This window comes from Bos javanicus, chromosome 2, assembly GCF_032452875.1.
Source record: "Bos javanicus breed banteng chromosome 2, ARS-OSU_banteng_1.0, whole genome shotgun sequence".
NCBI classification, from domain to species: Eukaryota; Metazoa; Chordata; class Mammalia; order Artiodactyla; family Bovidae; genus Bos; species Bos javanicus.
This window is the reverse complement of record NC_083869.1, coordinates 78,644,972-78,668,104: the sequence shown is the minus strand read 5'-3', so window position 1 is coordinate 78,668,104 and position 23,133 is coordinate 78,644,972.

Sequence of the window (23,133 nt, the reverse complement as noted above, 5' to 3'; positions counted from 1 at the left end):
GGCCAGTAATGCTCCTGACTGTTCCCTAAATGTTAACATATTCAGATAATTATAGCTGCATCATACTTGCTGCTTAGACTGTTTGAATTACTTGCTATTTTCAAGGTTTCAAATTCAAGTAAAGCAATCTTTTAAAACAAAAATGATCTTCAAATAACCTAAAATAGTTGTCATAGAAAATCTGTCTCAAATACCCATTAATTTATGGCTATAAACATACTAGTACCCTCCTATAAAGAAGCTCATTCGCAAATGCTTTAGAAGTAACGAAGCTGGGCTAGATAAAAGAGGAGATACTACAACTCATGGAGATCCCTGAAGCATAGCAGTGTTTTAAGGTCAAATGTATTGCCTAAGGAATTTAAAACTTCTGATTATAGTACAACAGCATGAATGAGAAACCTAGGTTTCTTTTTCTTTTTTTTGCTTTCAATCACTTTTTTTTTTAACTTTTTAAAAATTTTTTTGATTATGATAATGATACATTTATTGAAAGTTTTACATTTTCATATTCTGGTGCACTGGGATGACCCAGAGAAATCTAGATTTCAAACCCAGACCAAGTATATTTGATTTTTTGGTCAAATCCCATTCAAGTGTCACTTAGCAAACATTGCTATCACCTCCTATTTCTCTGAAACAAGCTGACATGAGATTCAAAAATAATCAGACATTAGTGTCTGAAGAAATGTGATTAAATGGAAGAAATTAAGAATAGGCTGAAGCTGAAGCTCCAATAATTTGGCCAGCAGATGTGAAGAGCCAACTCATTATAAAAGACCCTGATGATGGGAAAGACTGAAGGTAGGAGGAGAAGGAGACAACAAGGGATGAGATGGTTGGATGGCATCACTGATTCCATGAATATGAGTTTGAGCAAGCTCTAGGAGTTGGTGATGGATGGGGAAGCCTGCAGTACCTGGGGTCACAAAGAGTCTGACATGACTGAGTGACTGAACAACAACAACAACAAAATGTGTTTAGCAGTTTCTGTTTGTTGGACTGATGTCTATCTCTACTGGTCAATGCTTTTATCATGAATGGAAAGACCAGCCAAAAATAGGTATGTATTATTATCAGAAAGACTAAAGACCTAAAAGATATCCTTGTTTTCCTTGATCTTTTGGAAAAGGGGTCAACATTTTAGTAATAAATGAAATGTTTGCTGTAGGTTTTCTGTGGGTGTCCTACACTGTATTGAGAATGTTTTCTTTTATTTCTAGTTTTCTGTTTTTAATCATGAGTTGATGTTGACTTTCAACAAAGGCTTTTTTTGTAACTATTAATAATTTTCTCCTTTAACTCAGTTAATGTTATAAATAACATGGATACATTTTTCTGAAGGTTAAATCAAAGGATTACCTATGATAAACCCTGTTGTTTTTTAGTCACTAAGACCTGTCCCACTGTTTTTGTGACCATATAGACTGTAGCCCTCAGACTCCCCTGTCCATGGGATTTTCCAGGCAAGGATAGTGCAGGGAGTTACCAGTTTCTTCTCCAGGGGATCTTCCTGAACCAGAGATCCAACCTGTGTCTCTTGCATTGGCAGGTGGATTCTTTACTGCTGAGTCACCAGAGGAGCCCAGGATAAACCCTACAAGGACATATAATACATTATTATTTTTTATATATTGCTGAATTTGTTTGATAATATTTAGTTAAAAAAATCTTTGCTGTTTATTCAGGAGGTGTGTTAGTCTGTTACTTTTCTTTTCTGTTGTATTTGTTGTTGTTTTGGCTGCATCACTCATCTTGTGGGATCTTAGTTCCCTGACCGGGGATTGAGCCTGCACTCTCGGCAGTGAAAGCACAAAGTCCTAACATTGGACCACAAGTGATTACCTGTAATTTGCTTTTCTTATAATGACTTTCTCAAGTTTTGGTATCAGGATTGTGGTGACTCAATATCCTTTTAAGAGAAAAAAAAAGAATGTATAGAGCTTCTTTAGGCAAAGTACTAGTTCCACTTATAAATGCTTAATAGCACAAACCAGCGCCATTATTTTGTGTTTTTTTTAAATAAGATTTTTCAAATGTGGATTCATGTTCTTTACTAAATATAAGACTGTTTTATATTTTCTGTTTAATTTGGAGTCAGTTTGGTAGTCTGAATTTCTCATATAATTTCTCCATCATATGAATTGTCAAATTTAATTATAGATAATTGGTCATAAACATTGGATATATAGGGATATTTTTAGTTTTCTTTCTGATTGCAGCACTTTTTCTTTTAATAAGTATTCTAGTCATTCTTATCTAAGAATTTTCAATCTTATTAATATTTTAAAGTAACCAATTTGGAGTCTATTAACTTTTCTGATTTTTTTTCTAGTACACTGAATAATGCTTTATTTTATTATCATCTTTTTTCTACTTACTTTGGGTTTAATTTGCTTTTCATTTTTAACTTTTGAGGGTAGGAATGTAGATAATTGATTTTAAACCTTTTTTCTTTTCTAAAATAACTAAAGTTATTACACTTCCTCAAAATGCTATTTGCCTACATTCATCAAGTTCTGATAATCTGTAATTTCATTATTATTCAGTTCAAAATATTTAAAATATATCTTGCAATTCATTTTTGTCCAATTATTATTTTGAAGTATCTTAATTTCCAAACTTTTTTGTATTTTTTTAAAATATGCTATTGACTTTTTTTGTTGTTTATTCACTAAGTTGTGTCTAACTCTTCTACAACCCTATGGACTGTATCCTGTCAGGATCCTCTGTTTATGGTATTTCCTAGGCAAGAATACTGGAGTGGGTGACCATTTCCTTCTCCAGGGGATCTTCCAATCCCAGGGATAGGACCCACATCTTCTGCATTGGTTCTTTACCACTGAGCGGCCACGGAAACCCACTGACATGGAATTCTAATTATGCTGTAATCAGAAGTTATATTATAAAATATTCCAATTGTTTCCTGATTTGCTGAAATTTCTTTTAATGGCCTAACAAGTAATCTGTCTTCATGAGGATTCCAACTGCAATTGAAATAAATTTACATTTGTTAGGAGTAATGAGTAATGATCTATAAAGGCAAATTATGCCAATCTGGTTAATGATGCTCAAGTTTTCTACATTCTTATTATTTTTCCCCTTTTTTATACTGTTTACAGGGAGATGGGTACTGACAGTGATTTGGAGTTCAGTGCCTCAACTTACATCAGTTAAATAATCACCAGAAATGCATCCTCCCCAATAATTGTAATATGCCAGCATGGTTGAGAAATATAATTCTAAAGACTAATGAAATTCTGACATTATCTGTTGACAGAAATCACTTTTTTTATGTTGCTTAAGTATACACAAAATAGAGATTCAATCTTTGCATACTTGCAGTCTTTGTAGAATTATATAGCTAATATAAATATAAGAACTGGGGCTTCCCAGGTGGTAAAGAAACTGCCTGCCAATGCAGGAAACACAGGAGATGTGGGTTCAGTGCCTGTATTGGGAAGATTCCCTGGAGAAGGAAATGGCAACCCACTCCAGAATTCTTGCCTGGGAAATCCATGGGCAGAGGAGCCTGGCGGGCTACAGTCCACGGGGTTGCAGAGTCATAGACACGACTGAGCAACTGGGCTCAGTGTATATGTATACATTGTAATGTCTTATGGATTATGTTTTACTAAAACAAAATTGCCAATGTAGGCTTTAAAAGTGAAAAGATGTTGCCTGAGATTCTGTTTTGTATTTATTTTGTAATTCGAATTCAATAATACTTAATGCAGAGATCTCTTTTTCTATCAGAATGTTATACTTATTTGTATTGAGTAGTATTTTATTATCAATATATATTTTTATTACAATATAGTTGATTTAGTGATGTGTTAATTTCTGCTTTACAGTAAACTGATTCACATATAAATTATATATACAAAGTGATTCAGTTATACATATATATACATTCTTTTTAAATATTCTTTTCCATTTTATCATAGAATATTGAATATAGTTCCCTCTGCTATACAGTAGCATGTTTATCCATTATATATAAAATAGCTTGTATCTGCTATCCCCAAACTTCCATGTACATCTTTCCCACTCCCATCCCCCACAAGTCTATTCTCTATGTCTGTAAGTCTGTTTCTGTTTCATGGATATATTCATTTGTGTCATATTTTAGTTTTGACATATAAGTAATGTCATATGTTATTTGTCTTTCTTTTGCTGACTTACTTCACTTAGTGCGATGAACTCTAGGTTCACTCATTACATTATTTCATTCTTTTTATGGTCAAGGGACATTTTATTGTGTTTATATGCTATATCTTTTTTTATTCATTCATCTGTTGATGGACATTTAGGTTATTTCTATGTCTTGGCTTTTGTGAATTGTGCAAGAACAGTATTATTGACTAAAAATGATCATTCTCTCTCCTTAGCCAAAATTCTTTCAAGGAACAATTTAAACATACTAGTATTAATGAATACTAACTTCAAGTTATGTCATACTTGATCTCCTTTCTAGATCTTGATGGATTTTTGGTTTCTTTTTACTGGTTTGTAGGGAAAAAAATGTGTTCATAATCAAAGGCAAGAACACCACATATCCCGGCGGGACTGCTCCCTATTTGTAGTCAATTCAGCTCTCTCATCTCTTCTTTTCTTTGCCATTAAATGCATGATCACTGTGGTGCCTGCCTAAAACTTTCAGAATGCTATATCTTAAAAGGAATTCTAAGGCTGATATTTTAAGATAAGATGGCACTCACATTGTTTCTGTTGTTCTCTGCTACTGCAAAATGTCATTTCTTGAGTCAGATTTATAATTTTTGCAAAACTGAAAGTCTCATTCAAAACAGTCCCTAATCACACAACCATTGTTCTGTCAGCCAACAGCTAATGCTAACATGAAAGACTGGTGATCTTACTGGGCATCACACAATGAAGATATCTAGGTTCATCTGCCAATAGCAAATTCTGTGCTACTGTGCTTGTTCAAGTATGTGTACTAAGCATTTTGTACACATGAAACAATCTTGAAATTTTTTATGTATATATATTAAATTAACCTTAATATTGCATTCCAATAGATAGTCAGTGCAGACAAATACTGTTTGATTCCACTTATATGATTCACCTAGAGTAGTCACATTCACAGAGTCAGAAAGTACACAGGTAGATGCCAGGATCTTGGCAGGAGGGTGAGGAGGGACAATGGGCATTAGTGTTTAATGAGGACAGAATTTCAGTTTCAGTTCAGTTCAGTTGCTCAGTCGTGTCCGAATCTTTGCAACCCCATGAATCACAGTACCCCAGGCCTCCCTGTTCATCACCAACTCCCGGAGTTCACCCAGACTCATGTCCCTCGAGTCAGTGATGCCATCCAGCCATCTCATCCTCTGTCGTCCCCTTCTCCTCCTGCCCCCAATCCCTCCCAGCATCAGAGTCTTTTCCAATGAGTCAACTCTTCGCATGAGGTGGCCAAAGAACTGGAGTTTCAGCTTTAGCATCATTCTCTCCAAAGAAATCCCAGGGCCGATCTCCTTCAGAATGGACTGGTTGGATCTCCGTGCAGTCCAAGGGACTCTCAAGAGTCTTCTCCAACACCACAGTTCTAAAGCATCCATTTTTCGGCACTCAGCCTTCTTCACAGTCCAACTCTCACATCCATACATGACCACAGGAATGTGGTCTAGCCTTGACTAGACACACCTTTGTTGGCAAAGTAATGTCTCTGCTTTTGAATATGCTATCTAGGTTGGTCATAACTTTCCTTCCAAGGAGTAAGCGTCTTTTAATTTCATGGCTGCAGTCACCATCTGTAGTGATTTTGGAGCCCAAAAGATAAAGTCTGACACTGTTTCCCCATCTATTTCCCATGAGGTGATGGGACCAGATGATTTTAGTTTTCCAAATGTTGAGCTTTAAGCCAACTTTTTCACTCTCTACTTTCACTTTCATCAAGAGGCTTTTGAGTTCCTCTTCACTTTCTGCCATAAGGGTGGTGTCATCTGCATATCTGAGGTTATTGATATTTCTCCCAGCAATATTGATTCCAGCTTGTGTTTCTTGCAGTCCAGCATTTCTCATGATGTACTCTGCATTCAGTTTAGGAAAGTGAAAAATTCAGGAGTTGGATGATTTTGAGATTTGCACAACAATGTGAATATACTAAGTGCCACACAGAAATGTACAGTTAAATGTGGTTAAAATAGTACGCTTTATAAAATTGACTTTTGCCCCAGTTTATAAAAAAAGGGTAGAAAACCAAAATAACTCTGGATATTGTATTTTTTATATTATTCTTTTTTTTTTATAAAAGTAAAACAACTAAAACTATTGTGAGTTTAGTTACAGTTGTTATAGAAATTGCAATTTGAAAACAATTGCTTCTCATCATCAACCTTACAGTAATTCAGATAATAAACCCAGTAAGCAATTGCAGGGTTCTGGTCTGTGTTGGGTAGAATGAAAAGAGCTGTGGTGTGCTATAGGATTAAATCATAGCCTCTGTTCACAAGAAGCACCCATAATCTGAGGTAAACAATAATATATTTACAGAAAATTCTATGATCAAGCAGCATTGTGGGATTCAAAGTTTGCTGGCTAGAGTATCCATTCATCTCTGGTTACTCAATTACCACTACAGTCTAAAGAGAGAGTTGCTAGAATTCATGGCCACTCACTATTGTTTCTGTGATGAATATCTGCTCTGAGTCTTCCTGTGTTTCATCAGCTATTGTCAGACTATTTGTACACCCCCTTGCTTAAAACTGAAAATGAGACCTGACACCTAAATGCTTCTGGTAGGTTTGCATAGAAAAAAGTTAAGTATAAAACAGCCCGTTTAGGTTTTGTTCAGCATGTTTTTGTCTCCATTTGGCATTGATGATGTCTGACTCTTTCATTCTTTTGCCAAGAATCACTGAGTTCCGGTGGACTTGCTGAGGTAGATTTTAACATGCTAAACTGCTTCTATCTCTTTATTAGAGATTTGCCACCTGGTTGTAGTCATGTTATATGGATTGCTTATCAATGTCTGAAAAGGGATGTGGGATAAAGGATAGTGCAGGCCCCAATAGATAAGCTCTGTAGTATAACTATTCTAGTACTGAGTGTAAAACCTAATACTTGGGTATAGTTAAAACAAAGCACTAAATCGTAGCAAAGAAACAAACAACCACAAAATATATGAAGACTAAATGGATGAAAAGCACTGGACCACAACAGAAAATATGTGCCAGAATTAGACAAACTGGGAGGATAGGACAGAGAAAGGATGAAGTTCGTCTTAAAGAGATAAGTATGGAACACATGGCTAATTTGAGTAAAATCACCATTCTGGGCTGTGGTTCTAGTCCCAAGAGGGTAAGACAATAGAACAAGTTGCAAAGACAATGATGCAGCTCTTCTATGCATCCTGAAGTGACTTAAGGCACACTGTGTTTACTTCAACACTAAACGGAACTAACCCAAATCTTCTCTTCATTTGGGGGATGAAGAGATTTAGATTAACTCATGTGTGACTTGGAGAAGGCAATGGCACCCCACTCCAGCAAGCTTGCCTGGCAAATCCCATGGATGAAGGAGCCTGGTAGGCTGCTGTCCATGGGGTCGCTAAGAGTCGGAAACGACTGAGTGACTTCACTTTCACTTTCCACTTTCATGCCTTGGAGAAGGAAATGGCAACCCACTTCAGTGTTCTTGCCTGGAGAATCCCGGGGACGGGGGAGCCTGGTAGGCTGCCGTCTATGGGGTCGCACAGAGTCGGACACGACTGAAGCGACTTAGTAGCAGCAGCAGCAGCAGCAGCATGTGTGACTAATTATGTATATGGATTACTCACCTCAAAACCATACATGCTTCTATTGCTAAGACCATTGTTCTCATCACTGACACTGAGACAGAAGACCTGTGATTTGCTTGAGGTCTGGTGGATATATTTAGAGACCCACACAGGGGAGAGGTATGAATCAGGGAACTTTAAATGGCCCCTCCAGCTCTAAGATTAAGAAATAAAATACAGGAAAAAACAAACAGGAAAAAAATTGGCCTAGAATGGGAAATTTCTGAAAGATGAGGCCGGATACTGAGGTCATCATGCTCAGCAGGAAGCAAACCTGACTGGCGTTTTCTAACCTGAATCCAGAACATCTTGGGGAATAAAGTAATAGATTTCTTTTGTCTGCACTGACAAAGTTAGTGCCATCAGGTGACAGCAGAAATCTGCCTATCTGAGCACAGGATGGTGTAAAGGATGGAGGAAAACAAGAGTCATGTGACCTGAGTCACCTGAGCCAGGAAACACTCTGGAGTCTAGGCACACATTTTCTCAGGTATTCAGTCCCTTCCAGGAAAGGATCACTCACCCAGGATCAGGGTGGGGCAAGATGCAGTTTATCTAATCCACACCTTTGAAAGGTATGATCTTGGGCTAAGTATTCCTCTACTTCTGTTAACCCAGGTGAGCTGCCAGATCAGAAATTAGTGGGATGGTTCTTTTCACGAGCACTTTTCTGTATACCCGGCAGAATGTCCCTTGGGTTCCCATTAGCGTCAATTCCCCAGATGTGGTCTGACATACTCCATAAAACCACATCCTCCTTGCTCTCTGCCCAGGGCTCTCTAGTATACTGTGAGTTAGTACTCACCTAGGTACTCAGTATTAGTACTTAGGGTGAGAAATAGTACTCACTAACCCAAAGTTGTGGAGAAGGCAGTGGCACCCCACTCCAGTACTCTTGCCTGGAGAATCCTATGGACAGAGGAGCCCGGTAGCCTGCAGTCCATGGGGTCGCTAAGAGTCGGACACGACTGAGCGACTTCACTTTCACTTTTCACTGTCACACATTGGAGAAGGAAATGGCAACCCACTCCAGAGTTCTTGCCTGGAGAATCCCAGGGATGGGGGAGCCTAGTGGGCTGTCATCTATGGGGTTGCAGAGTCAGACACGACTGAAGTGACTTAGCAGCAGCAACCCAAAGTGAGTACTAACCCAGGGTGAGTACTAAGGTACTAACCCTAACCCTAATCCTAACTCCATTTTGCTTCCTGGGTCAGATGACATGTGTTGGCCAAAAACAAAGCAGAAAGCTGCAATTAAGAAGAGTTTATTTGCGGTCTTAAGAATTGCAATTCAGGAAACACAGATTCAGGTAAAACCAAAAGAGTGTTCTGAGAATAAAGAAGAGTCAGGGGCTTATAAAGATAAAAAAGTCACAAGGTCATTAGAAGCTGACGGATAAAAGTTGTGGTTGACTGATGTAAACCTGGAAATATTTGTCCTTAAGGAATCATGAGTTATTTGGGGTCGGGGCCTGATAAGTAGATAGGCTGTCAGGAGTTTTTTAGAGTAAGGATCCAATACATATTTTGATTTCTGTCAGATGTTATGAATGACTTAATTATGACAATGAGTGGTGGAAAGGTCAGATTCCATCCAGGCTGAGATATGCATAAGTCATACTTTTCCTGAATGACCCTAGTGCTGCATTTTAGAGACTCTCTTAGCAATACCAACTCCATTTTGACTCTCCTTTCACACATGGGAACACTTAAGTGACAGCATCAACTAATCAGGGGGAACTTACAGACTCAATTTTCTCCAATTTCTGCTCAGTCAAGCAGTGTAGCCAAATAAATCTCAGTGATTTATGAGACTTGTGTTTTAGCAGCTCAACTGCCCCTCCCTCTACTGGCCATTGTAGATGCTCAAGTTTCATGTTTTTCAGTCTTCCGTAAATGTGAAATTCTCAGGAAAAAAACTATCCTTATTATAGCTACAGGACTCAAGTTAAGACTAGCTACCTTCAGCCTCCACTCTGAAGCACATAGAGGAGGAAAACTTAAAGGGGAGAGAACTAGCTTTTACTGACCTCTACTGCATGCCATGCTCTGTGCTTAATGCTAATCTATCTACCTATCTATCTATTTATCTATCTACCTATGTATCTAGTCTAAGTATAGGTCCATTACATTGAATGATTGAGACACTGATGAAGGATGACGTAGGAAAAATAGTATTTTTTTTCTCTGCTACATATTTAAAGGTATTAAATATATTCTCTTTTTCTCATCCCTTGAAGATATTTTTTGACAGTTCTTATAATAATTTAATCACATTAAAGAAACAGAGTCAGGTGGTTTCATAGCTAATTAAAATATTCAGTCTAATATAATAATCAGAATTGTGAACTTCATCTAAATTTGAACCCTATTCCTTCTCAGTTCAGGTCTTTTGGAAACTGGGACTCTGCAATAAATAAGAGTACCAGTCCCTTTGTTTCTCAACTCCTCCAGGATGTAGAAAGAAGAGTTTGTGGGTAGGAGGGAGAACGAAGCCTGAGTCACGGGGTGAGTTGGCCGTGAATTTCCACTGGTGCTGTCTGGCTTTGGAGGGCATCTACAGCTGTCTACTGTTCTTGTGTGGTGTTTCAGAGGTTCTTCAGATATTTCTCAAATCTTTTGCCTGCAGTTCCCTTAAATCAAGCAGTACCTCACTTATTTGCCCACATATCACTTTCTACTCAGCCCTTATTTCTAGTGGTCCATCCCACTCTTGAGATCACATCATCTTCTTGAATGATAACATACCCCACCCACATTTCAGATCTTTTTCTTCTAGTCTTCAATAGGTTGATACTGATTGGATGGAAGGCAAACTTTAAAACTGTCATTAATATCACAGACACTCATGTGGTATACTTTCCCTAGAGCTTTGAAAGTTTCTTTCTTCCTTTCTTTCCTCCCCTCTTTCTTTCTTTATTTCTTTCCTTCCTTAATAACAGCTTAATTTACATATTATATATATATATATATTACACATACTACAAATTTATGCAATTTAAATTATACTATATACTATATATGTATGATTATATTATACTACTTAGTGGTATTTAGTACATTCACAGAGTTATGGAGCCATCACTACAATCAATTTTAGAACATTTTTATCACCCCAAAAATTTAAACCATTTACTTTCTCTTTATAGATTTGTCTATTTAGGGCATTACATAGAAATAGAATCATATAACATGTGGCCTTTTGTATATGGCATTTTTCACTTCACATTTATTTTCAAGTTTATCCAAATTATTGCATGTGTAAGTATTTCTTTTAATTGCTGAGTAATATTTCATTGGATAGATACATTTATTCATCCATTCAATTGACAGAAATATGTTTTTTATCCAATTTTCATCTATTATAAATAATGATATGAAAATTTATGTGCTAGTTTTAATATAGGTATATGGTTACTTTTGTATTGTGTATATACCTAAGAGTGAAATTTCTTAATCATATGACAAACCTATGTTTATACTTTTGAGAATGTCCCGATGGTTTTCCGAGGTAGTTGCACTGTTATCCATTTCCACGGTGTATGAAGATTCCAATTTATCTTTATCTTTGTCAGCACTTGTTATTTTCTTTCAACAATAGCCATCCTAGGAGGTGTGAAGTGATATCTCAGGGGTTTTTATTTGTAATTTTCTAGTGTCTAGATAGTGCATGCACTTATTGGACATTTGTGTATCCTCATTGAGGAACTGTCTTTGTAAGTCCTCTGTCCATTTTTCACTGTTTGTCATTTTGTTATTGACTTGTGAAAATTATTTATATATTCTGGATAGAAGTCTCTTGTCAGATATTGATTTGCAAATATTTTCTTCTGACTTGTAGGTTGTCTTTCACTTTCTTAATGGTATCTTTGGAAAAACAAATGTTTTAAATTTTGATTAAGTACAATTTATCTACTTTTTCTCTTTTGCTGTTGTGCTCTTGGTGCCGTAGCTTAGAAATTATTGCCTAATATAAGGTTTGAAGAGTTACAGCTATGACTTCTTCTAAGAGTCTCATAGTTTCAGCTGTTATATTTAGGATCTTATTTTTACCTCTTAAATTCATTTTGAGTTTATTTTTGTGTATGGTGTGAAGAGGAAGTGCAACTTTTCTTTTACATGAAAATATCCAGCTATATTAGCACTGTTTGTCGAAAAAACCTATTCATGTTTTCACTGAATTGTCTTGAGATATTTGCCAAAAATTAAGTGACCATATATGTGAGGAATTTTTAAAAATAGACTTTCAGTTTTCATACAGTACCATAATAACCCCACTGTGTTCCCCTTACCTTTATATCGCTCCTCCTCCTTATCTCTCCCCACTGGTAATCACTAGTTTTTTCTCTATATCCGTGAGTCTGATTCTTTTCTGTTCTATTCAATAGTTTGTTGTATTTTTTAGATTTCACATTATAAGTGATATAATTGAATAATTGTTTTTTGCTGTCTGACTTATTTCACATAGTATAATGCCCTCCAAGTACAAATGTGTTGCTGCAAATGACAAAATTTAATTCTTCTGTGTGGCTGAGTAGTATTCTATGGTGTGTGCGCATACACACACACACACACACACGCACACAAGTGTATATATATATATATATAACACATCTTTATTCCTTCATCTGTTGATGGACACAGTTTGCTTCTGTATCTTGGCAACTGTAAATAATGCTGCAATGAACATCGGGGTGCACATATTTTTGCAAATTACTGTTTTTGTTTTTTGGATATATGCTCAGGATGGAGTTGCTAGGTTATTTGGTAGCTCTATTAAATTTTGTGCAAAACTCCATATTGTTTTCCAAAGTGGCATCACAATTTATTTTCCTATCAACTGTGTGAGGGTTCTCTTTTATCCACATCCTCACTAGCATTTGTTATTTGTGTTCTTTTTGATGATAACCATTTTGACAGGTGTGAGGTGATATTTCACTGTGGTTTTGATTTTTATTTCCCTGATGATTAGCAATGTTAGGTATCTTTACATGTGCCTATTGGCCATCTGAATTTCTCTTTTGGAAAAATGTCCATTCGGTTCTTCTGCCCATTTTTTAATCTGATTTTTTTTTTTTGATGTTGAATTGTAGAACTATGTTGTATATTAGCCACCTATTGGTCAAATTCTTTGCAAATATCTTCTCCCATTCAGTAGGTTGTCTTTTCATTTTGTCAACAGTTTCCTTTACTGTGCAAATGCTTTTAACTATGTTCCATTAATTTACTTTTGCTTTTGTTTCCTTTGCTGTAAGAGATCCAATAAATTTTGCTGCTGTTTATGTAAAAGTGTTCTGCTTATGTTCTTTTCTAGGAATTTTATAGTGTTTAATCCATGTTAGCTTATTTTTTATATATGATATTAGACAGTGTTCTAATTTCATTCTTTTACATGTAGTTTTCTGGTTTTCCCTGCACCACTTTTTCTCAGTTGTATATTCCTACCTCCAACTACTATAGTTTTGCAATAAGCTTTGAAATCTGTAAATGTGAGTCCTCCAATTTTATGCTTACATTTTGGCTCTTTTAAGTCCTTTGAATTTCCCTGTAAATTTTAGGATGAGCTTGTCAGTTTTTGTAAAGAACCTAGCTTTGGTTTTTATAAGTATTGCATGGAATCTGTAGAACAAGTTGGATGTTTCTTGTATATGTGAAGTCTTTCCATTAGTTTAAGCATTCTTTAACATCTTTCAATGAAGTTTTGTGCTGTTCATTGTACAAATCTTGTATTTATTTTGTTAAATTTTTTCATGATTTCATATTATTTAAATTGATTCTTTTATTAATTTCATTTTGGTTTCTTATTGTTTTTTTACACTAGTTTCACAGTGAATTTTTGCATACTAATCTATCTTATAATTATTATAAATTCACTCATTCCTTATACAATTTTTTAGTGGGTTTCTTAGGATTTTCTACATACAAGTGTTATGAGTTGAATTTTGCCCCCCTCCATATTTACATATTGCAGTCCTAAATTCTAGAATATGACAGAATATTCCAGGATATTCCAGAATCCTATGCCTCAGTATCTGACTTTATTTGGAGAAAAGTTCTTTACAGATGTAATCTAGTTAAATCAACTCATTAGAGTGGCATCTAATCTGACCAGATATAATCAGTGTTCTTACATAAAGAGGGAAATTTAGGTACAGAGACACACATAAAAGGAAGATATGTAAAGGGATACAGGAAAAGACAGCCAGGAGAGAGGCCAGAGATGGATTTTTCCCTCACAGCCCTCAGCAAGAGTCAACCACACTGACAGCTTCAGTTTGAACTTTCAGTTTCTGAAACTAAGAGACAATACATTTCTGTTTTTAATGCCATCACATCTGTAGTACTTTGTTATGGCAGCCATAGAAAACTAGCATAACAAGATCATATCATCTACAAATAGTTTTAATTCTTTATAATGTGGACACCTTTAATTTATTTTCCAAGTCCCCTGGCAAAACCCCTAAGTGCAATGTTGAAGTAGAGACAATGGAAATCTTGTCTTTTTCCTCATGTTGTGATTAAAAGTCAGTCTTTCACCATTATGTATAAGGTTAGCTGTGTGTTTTCCCCAGGCCCTTTACTAGCAGAAGATATTAAGAAGAGGTGGCAAGAGCACACAAAAGAACTATACAAAAAAATCTTAAGACCCAGATACCCATGATGGTGTGATCATTCAGCTCAGGCATCCTGGAATGCAAAGTCAAGTGGGCCTTAGGAAGCATCACTACGAACATAGCTAGTGGGGGTGATGGAATTCTAGCTGAGCTATTTAAAATCCTAAAATATAATGTTGTGAAAGTGCTGCACTCAATATGCCAACAAAACTAGAAAACTCAGCAGTGGTCACAGGACTCGAAAAGGTCAGTTTTCATTCCAATCCCAAAAAAAGGCAAGGCCAAGGAGTACTCAAACTACCACACAATTGCACTCATCTCACACATTAGCAAAGCAATGCTCAAAATTCTCTAAGCCAGGCTTCAATAGTATGTGAACTGTGAACTTCCAGATATCCAAGCTGGATTTAGAAAAAGAACAAAAACTACTTGTTCCTCTGATTCTCAGAGGAACCAGAGATCAAATTCCCAACATCTGTTGGATCATCAAAAAAGAAAGAGAATTCCAGAAGAAAAAAAAAATCTACTTCTGATTTTTTGACTACACCAAAGCCTTTGTCTGTGAGGATCACAACAAACTGTGGAAAATTCTGAAAGAGATGGGAATACCAGACCACCTGACCTGCCTCTTGAGAAATCTGTATGCAGGCCAAGAAGCAACAGGACATGGAATAAAAGACAGGTTCCAAATTGGGAAAGGAGTATGTCAAGGCTGTATATTGTCACTCTGCTTATTGAACTTATATGCAGAGTACATCATGCAAAATGTTGGGCTGGATGAAGCACAAGCTGGAATCAAGATTGCCGGGAGAAATACTAATAACCTCAGTTATGCCCATGACATGACTCTAATGACAAAAAGCGAAGAGCTAAAGAGCCTCTTGATGAAAGTGAAAGAGGAGAATGAAAGTGTGGCTTAAAACTCAACATTCAGAAAACAAAGATCATGGCATCTGATTCCATCACTTCATGGCAAATAGATGGGGAAACAACGAAACAGTGACAGACTTTATTTTAAGGAGCTCCAAAATTACTGCAGATGGTGAATGCAGCCATGAAATTAAAAGATGCTTGTTCCTTGGAAGAAAATCTATGACAAACCTAGAAAGCATATTAAAAAGCAGAGACATTATTTTACCAGCAAAGGTTCATCTAGTCAAAGCTATGGTTTTTCCAGTTGTCATGTATGGATGTGAGTGTTGGACTACAAAGAAATCTGAGCACTGAAAAAGTGATGTTTTTGAACTGGGTGTTGGAGAAGACTCTTGAGTGTCCCTTGGACTGCAAGGAGATCCAACCAGTTAATCCTAAAGGAAATCAGTCCTGAATATATTCATTGGAAGAACTGATGCTGAAGCTGAAACTCCAATACTTTGTCCACCTGATGGGAAGAAGTAACTCATTCAAAAAGACCCTGATGATGGGAAAGATTGAGGGTGGGAAGAGAAGGGGATGACAGAGGATGAAATGGTTGGATGGCATCACCAACTCTATGGACATGAATTTGAGCAAGCTCTGGGTGTTGCTGATATTCAGGGAAGCCTGGTGTGCTGCAGTCCATGGAGTCACAAAGAGTAGGACGTTGCCTGCATTACTGAACTGAACTTACTAGAATGAGTAGTTTTCTTTATTTCCTAATGTAGAGTGCTTGTTTAATCATGAAAGAGTGTTGGGTTTTGTCAACTGTTTTCTATACCTGTGGAGACAATCAAGTAGTTTCTGTCTCTTCTTTTGTAAATAAGATGTATTACTTTGCTTGAATTTTACCTGTTGAAATAATGTATTTCTGGAATGAATCTCACTTGATTATACTGTAAAATCCTTTCATATGTTGCAGTATTTGGGGCATTATTTTTAAGAATTTTTGCATGTGCAATGATAAATTATGTTAGTCTGTAGTTTTATTTTCCTGTGATTTCTTTGTCTGGTTTTGATATGATAGTAATACTGACTTTGTAAAATTAATTAAAAAGCATTAAGCATTTCCATAGAGAGTGTTGAACTGGCATTAATTTTCTCTAAATGTTTGACTCCCCTTCATGGATCACATGTCATGACAAAAGGGCTTGTGTAACTCAATGAAGCTATGACCCATGGGTTCAGGACCACCCAAAACAGATGAATCATGGTGGAGAATTCTGACAAAACATGGTCAACTGGAGGAGAAAATGGCACCCCACTCAGTATTCTTGCTGTGAGAATCCAGTGAACAGTAGGAAAAGGCAAAAGATATGACATTGGAAGATGAACTCCCTATGTCAGAAGGTGCCCAGTATGCTACTGGGGAAGAGCAGAGGGTGATTACTAATAGATCTAGAAAGAATGAAGTGGCTGGGCCAAAGAGGAAAAGGCATTCATTTGTGGATGTGTCTGGTTGTGAAAGTAAATTCTGATGCTGGAAAAAACAATACTGCATAGGAACCTGGAATATTCGGTCCATGAATCCAGGTAAATCAGACTGATGAAGCAGGAGATGGCAAGAGTGGATATGAACATCTGGGAATATCTTAGTGAAATAAAAATGGACCTGAATGGGTGAATTTAATTCAGATGACCATTATATCTACTACTGTAGGAAGAATTTCTCAGAAGAAATGGAGTAGCTCTCACAGTCAGCAAGAATCTGATATGCAGTACTTGGATGCAAACTCATAAACGACAGAATGATCTCAGTTCCTTTCCAAGACAAACCATTTGATATCAGAGTAATCCAAGTTTATGCCCCAACCACTGATACTAAAAAAGCTGAAGTTGACTGGTTCTGTGAAAATGTACAAGACCTTCTAGAACTAACAGCAAAGAAGTTGTCCTTTTCATCATAGAGGCTTGAATATAAGAGTAGTGAGTCAGAAGACCTGGAGTAACAGACAAGTTTGGCCATGAAATACACAATAAATCTGGGCACAGCCTAACAGAGTTTTGTGAAGAGAACACACTGGCTATAGCAAACACCCTTTTCCAACGACACAAGAAATGAGTCTACAAATGGACATTACCAGATGGTGAATACCAAAATCAGATTGATTATATTCTTTGCAGCTGAAGATGGAGAAGCTCTATATAATCAGCAAAAACAAGACTTGGAGCTAATTTGGCTCAGATCATGAGCCTCTTACTCAAAATTTCTGCAAAATGCAGGCTTAAATTGAAGAAAGTAAGGAAAATCATTAAGCCATTCAGGTATGACCTAAATCAAATCCCTTATGATGATGCAGTGGAGGATTCAAGGGATTAGATCTGGTAGACAGAGTGCTTAAAGAACAACGGACAGAAGTTCATAGCTTTGTACAGAAAGTAGTGGAAAAAGAAATCCAAGAAGGCAAAGAGATGCCTTACAAATAGCTGATAGAAGAAGAGAAATGAAAAGAAAGGGAAAAAAAGGAAAGATATACCCAACTGAATGCAGAGTTCCAGAGAATGGCAAGTAGTCATAAGAAGGCCATCTTATTTGACCAATGCAAAGAAATAGAGGGAAATAATGAAATGGGAAAGACTAGATATCTCTTCAAGAAAATTAGAGATATCAAGGGGAAATTTCATGCAAAAATAGGCATGATAAAGGGCAAAAATGGGAAGGACCTAATAGAGGCAGAAGATATTAAGAAGTGGCAAGAAGACATAGAAGAACTATACAAAAATGATTCTAATGACCCTGATAATCATAATGGTGTGATCACTCAATTAGAGCCAGACCTCCTGGATTGTTTTAAGTGGGCTTTATGAAGTATCACTAAGAAAAAGGCTAGTGAACATGATAAAATTCCACCTGAGCTTTTTTTTTTTTTTAAACTTTACATAATTGTATTAGTTTTGCCACCTGAGCTTTTTAAATTCCTAAAAGATGATTCTGTTAAAGTGCTGCACTCAATATGTCAGGAAATTGGAAAACTCAGAGTTGGCTACAGGACTTGAAAAGATCAGGTTTCATTCCATTACCAAAGAAAGACAATGCCAAAAAAATGTTCAATTTTTTTGAACTATAAAATTGCCTTTATTTCACATGCTAGCAAAGTTATGCTCAAAAAGCTTCAAGCTAGGCTTCAGCAGGAAGTAAACTGAGAAATTCCAGATGTAAAAGCTGGGATTAGAAAAGGCAGAGGAACCAGAGATCAAACTGCTAACATTTGTTGGATCATGGAGAAAGCAAGGAGATTCCAGAAAAACATCTATGTATGCGTCATTGATGACACTAAAGCCTTTGACTTCAAGAGATGGGAATCCCAGACAAACCTACCTATCTTCTGAGAAACCTGTATGCATTTCAAGAAGCATCAGTTAGAATACGGATACGGATTCTAGATTTGCTTCAGCTCATTTCCAAGCTCACTAGGTGGTCTGGTCCAAAATTGGGAAAGGAGTAAAAAAAAAAAAGCTATATATTGTCACCCTGCTTATATGCAGAATACATCATGCGAAATGCCAGGCTTGAATCACAAGCTGGAATCAAGATTGCTGGGAGAAATATCAATAACCTCAGATATGCAGATGATAATACTTTAATGTAGAAAGTCAAGAGAAACTAAAGAGCCTCTTGATGTGAGTGCAATAGTGAGTGAAAAAGCTGGCTTAATACTCACTATTAAAAAAAAGTTCACGACATATGGTCCCATCACTTCAGGGCAAATACAAAGAGAAAACGTGAAAACAGTGATAGATTTTATTTTCTTGGGCTCCAAAATCACTGTTGATGGTGACTTCAGTCACAAAATTAAAAGGCACTTCCTTCTTGAAAGACAATTAATGGCAATCCTAGATAGCATATTAAAAATCAGAGACATCACTTTCCCAACAATGGTCCATATAGTCAAAACTATGGTTTTTTCAGTAGTCATATATGGATGTGAGAGTTGGAACATAAAGAATACTGAGCACTAAAAAATTGTTACTTTTGAATTGTGGTGCTGGAGAAGACTCTTCAGAGTTCCTTGAACTACAAGGGGATTAAACCAATCAATCCTAAAGAAATCAACCCTCAGTATTCATTGGAAAGACTGATGCTGAAGCTCTAATGCTTTGGTCCCCTGATTGGAAGAGCCGACTCATTGGAAAATACCCTATTGCTGGGAAAAATTGAGGGCAAAATGAGAAGCGGGTGAAAGAGGATAAGATAGCATCACCTAGTGAGCTTGGAAATGAGCTGAAGCAAATCTAGGAGACATTGGAGGACAGAGGAGACTGGCATGCTGCAGTGCTTGGGAAGGCAAAGAGTCAACACAACTTAGCAACTGAAAAAAACCCAACAATACTATATTTACTATTATGCCTTTTTAATATACTCTGAAATCAGCAAGTGTGATACCTCCAGAATCATTTTTTTTTTCACAGATATGCTTTTGTTATTTAATGGTCCATAAAAATTTTTGGATTCTTTTCTATTTCTGTAAAAATGTCATGTGAATTTTGATAAGAATTACATAATCTGTAGATTTATTAATATTTGAATATTTTGATATATTGACATTTTAACAGTATTAACTGTTCTGATCTATGAAAACAGAATATTTTTCAAGAGTTGAAGACAATTTCTTCAATTTTCTTCATTAGTGTTTTGCAGTTTTCTTTCACCTCTTGGTTTAAATTTATTTTTAATTTTTTTTTTGTGATGCAGTTGTAAATAGGATTGCTTACTAAATTTCTCATCTGATAGATCAGTGTTAGTATATAGAAACAGAGTTTATATTTGTATGTTGATTTTGTACTATATTATTTACTGAATTTATTTATTAGTTCTAAAGTATGAAAAGGCAAAATGATAGGATACTGAAAGGGGAAATCCCCGTGTCAGTATGTGTCCAATATGCCACTGGAGATCAGTGGAGAAATAACTCCAGGAAGAATGAAGGGATGGAGCCAAAGCAAAAACAATACCCAGTTGTGGATATGACTGGTGATAGAAGCAAGGTCCAATGCTGTAAAGAGCAATATTGCATAGGAACCTGGAATGTCAGGTCCATGAATCAAGGCAAATTGGAAGTGGTCAAACAGGAGATGGCATTCTAGGAATCAGTGAACTAAAATGGACTGGAATGGGTGAATTTAACTCAGATGACCATTATATCTACTACTGTGGGCAGGAATCCCTTAGAAGAAATGGAGTAGCCATCATGGTCAACAAAAGAGTCTGAAATGCAGTACTTGGATGCAATCTCAGAAATGACAGAATGATCTCTGTTTGTTTCCAAGGCAACCATTCAATATCACGGTAATCCAAGCCTATGCCCCAACCAATAATGCTGAAAAAGCTGAAGTTGAACGGTTCTATGAAGACCTACAAGACCTTTTGGAACTAACACCCAAAAAAGATGTCCTTTTCATTATAGGGGACTGGAATGCAAAAGTAGGAAGTCAAGAAACACCTGGAGTAACAGGCAAATTTGGCCTTGGAGTATGGAATGAAGCAGGGCAATGGCTAATAGAGTTTTGCCAAGAGAACACACTGGTCATAACAAACACTCTCTTCCAACAACACAAAAGAAGACTCTACACATGGGCATCACCAGATGGTCAACACTGAAATCAGATCGATTATATTCTTTGCAGCCAAAGATGGAGAAGCTCTATACAGTCAGCAAAAACAAGACCAGGAGCTGACTGTGCATCAGATCATGAACTCCTTATTGCCAAATTCAGACATAAATTGAATAAAGTAAGAAAACCACTAGACCATTCAGGTATGACCTAAATCAAATCCCTTATGATTATACAGTGGAAGTGAGAAATAGATTTAAGGGACTAGATCTGATAGATAGAGTGCCTGATGAACTATGGATGGAGTTTTGTGACATTGTACAGGAGACAGGGATCAAGACCATCCCCATAGAAAGGAAATGCAAAAAAGCAAAATGGCTGTCTGAGGAGGACCTACAAATAGCTGTGAAAAGAAGAGAAGTGAAAAGCAAAGGAGGAAAGGAAAGATATAAGCATTTGAATGCAGAGTTCCAAAGAATGGCAAGGAGAGATAAGAAAGCCTTCCTCAGTGATTAATGCAAAGAAATAGAGGACAACAACAGAATGGGAAAGACTAGAGATCTCTTCAAGAAAATTAGAGATACCAAGGGAACATTTCATGCAAAGATGGGCTCGATAAAGGACAGAAGTGGTATGGACCTAACAGAAGCAGAAGATATTAAGAAGAGGGGGCAAGAATACACAGAAGAACTGTACAAAAAAGAGCTTCACAACCCAGATAATCACGATGGTGTGATCACTCATCTAGAGCCAGACATCCTGGAATGTGAAGTCAAGTGGGCCTTAGAAAGCATCACTACGAACAAAGCTAGTGGAGCTGATGGAATTCCAGTTGAGCTGTTTCAAATCCTGAAAGATGATGCTGTGAAAGTGCTGCACTCAATATGTCAGCAAATTTGGAAAACTCACCAGTGGCCACAGTACTGGAAAAGGTCAGTTTTCATTCCAATCCCAAAGAAAGGGAATGCCAAAGAATGCTCAAACTACTGCACAATTGCACTCATCTCACATGCTAGTAAAGTAATGCTCAAAATTCTCCAAGCCAGGCTTCAGCAATACATGAACCATGAACTTCCAGATGTTCATGCTGGTTTTAGAAAAGGCAAAGGAACCAGAGATCAAATTGCCAACATCTTCTGGATCATCGAAAAAGCAACAGAGTTCTAGAAAAACATCTATTTCTGCTTTATTGATTATGCCAAGGCCTTTGACTGTGTGGATCACAATAAACTGTGGAAAATTCTGAAACAGATGGGAATACCAGACTACCTGACCTGCCTCTTGGGAAACCTATATGCAAGTCAGGAAGCAACAGTTAGAACTGGACATGGAACAACAGACTGGTTCCAAATAGGAAAAGGAGTACGTCAAGGCTGTATATTGTCACCCTGCTTATTTAACTTCTATGCAGAGTACATCATGAGAAATGCTGGGCTGGAGGCAGCATGAGCTGGAATCAAGATTGCCGGGAGAAATATCAATAACCTCAGATATGCAGATGACACCACCGTTATGGCAGAAAGTGAAGAGGGACTAAAAAGCCTCTTGATGAAAGTGAAAGAGGAGAGTGAAGAAGTTCGCTTAAAGCTCAACATTCAGAAAACTAAGATCATGGCATCTGGTCCCATCACTTCATGGGAAATAGATGGGAAAACAGTGGAAACAGTGTCTGACTTTATTTTTTCGGCTCCAAAATCACTGCAGATGGTGATTGCAGCCATGAAATTAAAAGATGCTTACTCATTTGAAGGAAAGTTATGACCAACCTAGATAGTATATTGAAAAGCAGAGATATTACTTTGCCAAGAAAGGTCCATCTAGTCAAGGCTATGGTTTTTCCAGTGGTCATGTATGGATATGAGAGTTGGACTGTGAAGAAAGCTGAGTGCTGACGAATTGATGCTTTTGAACTGTGGTGTTGGAGAAGACTCTTGAGAGTCCCTTGGTCTGCAAGGAGATCCAACCAGTCCATCCTAAAGGAGATCAGTCTTGGTTGTTCTTTGGAAGGAATGATGCTGAAGGTAAAACTCCAATATTTTGGCCACCTCATGCGAAGAGTTGACTCATTGGAAAAGACCCTGATGCTGGGAGGGATTGGGGGCAGGAAGAAAAGGGGACGACAGAGGATGAGATGGCTGGATGGCATCATCGACTCAATCGACATGAATTTGAGTGAACTCCGGGAGTTGGTGATGGACAGGGAGGCCTGGCGTGTTGTGATTCATGCTGTTGCAGAGTTGAACACGACTGAAT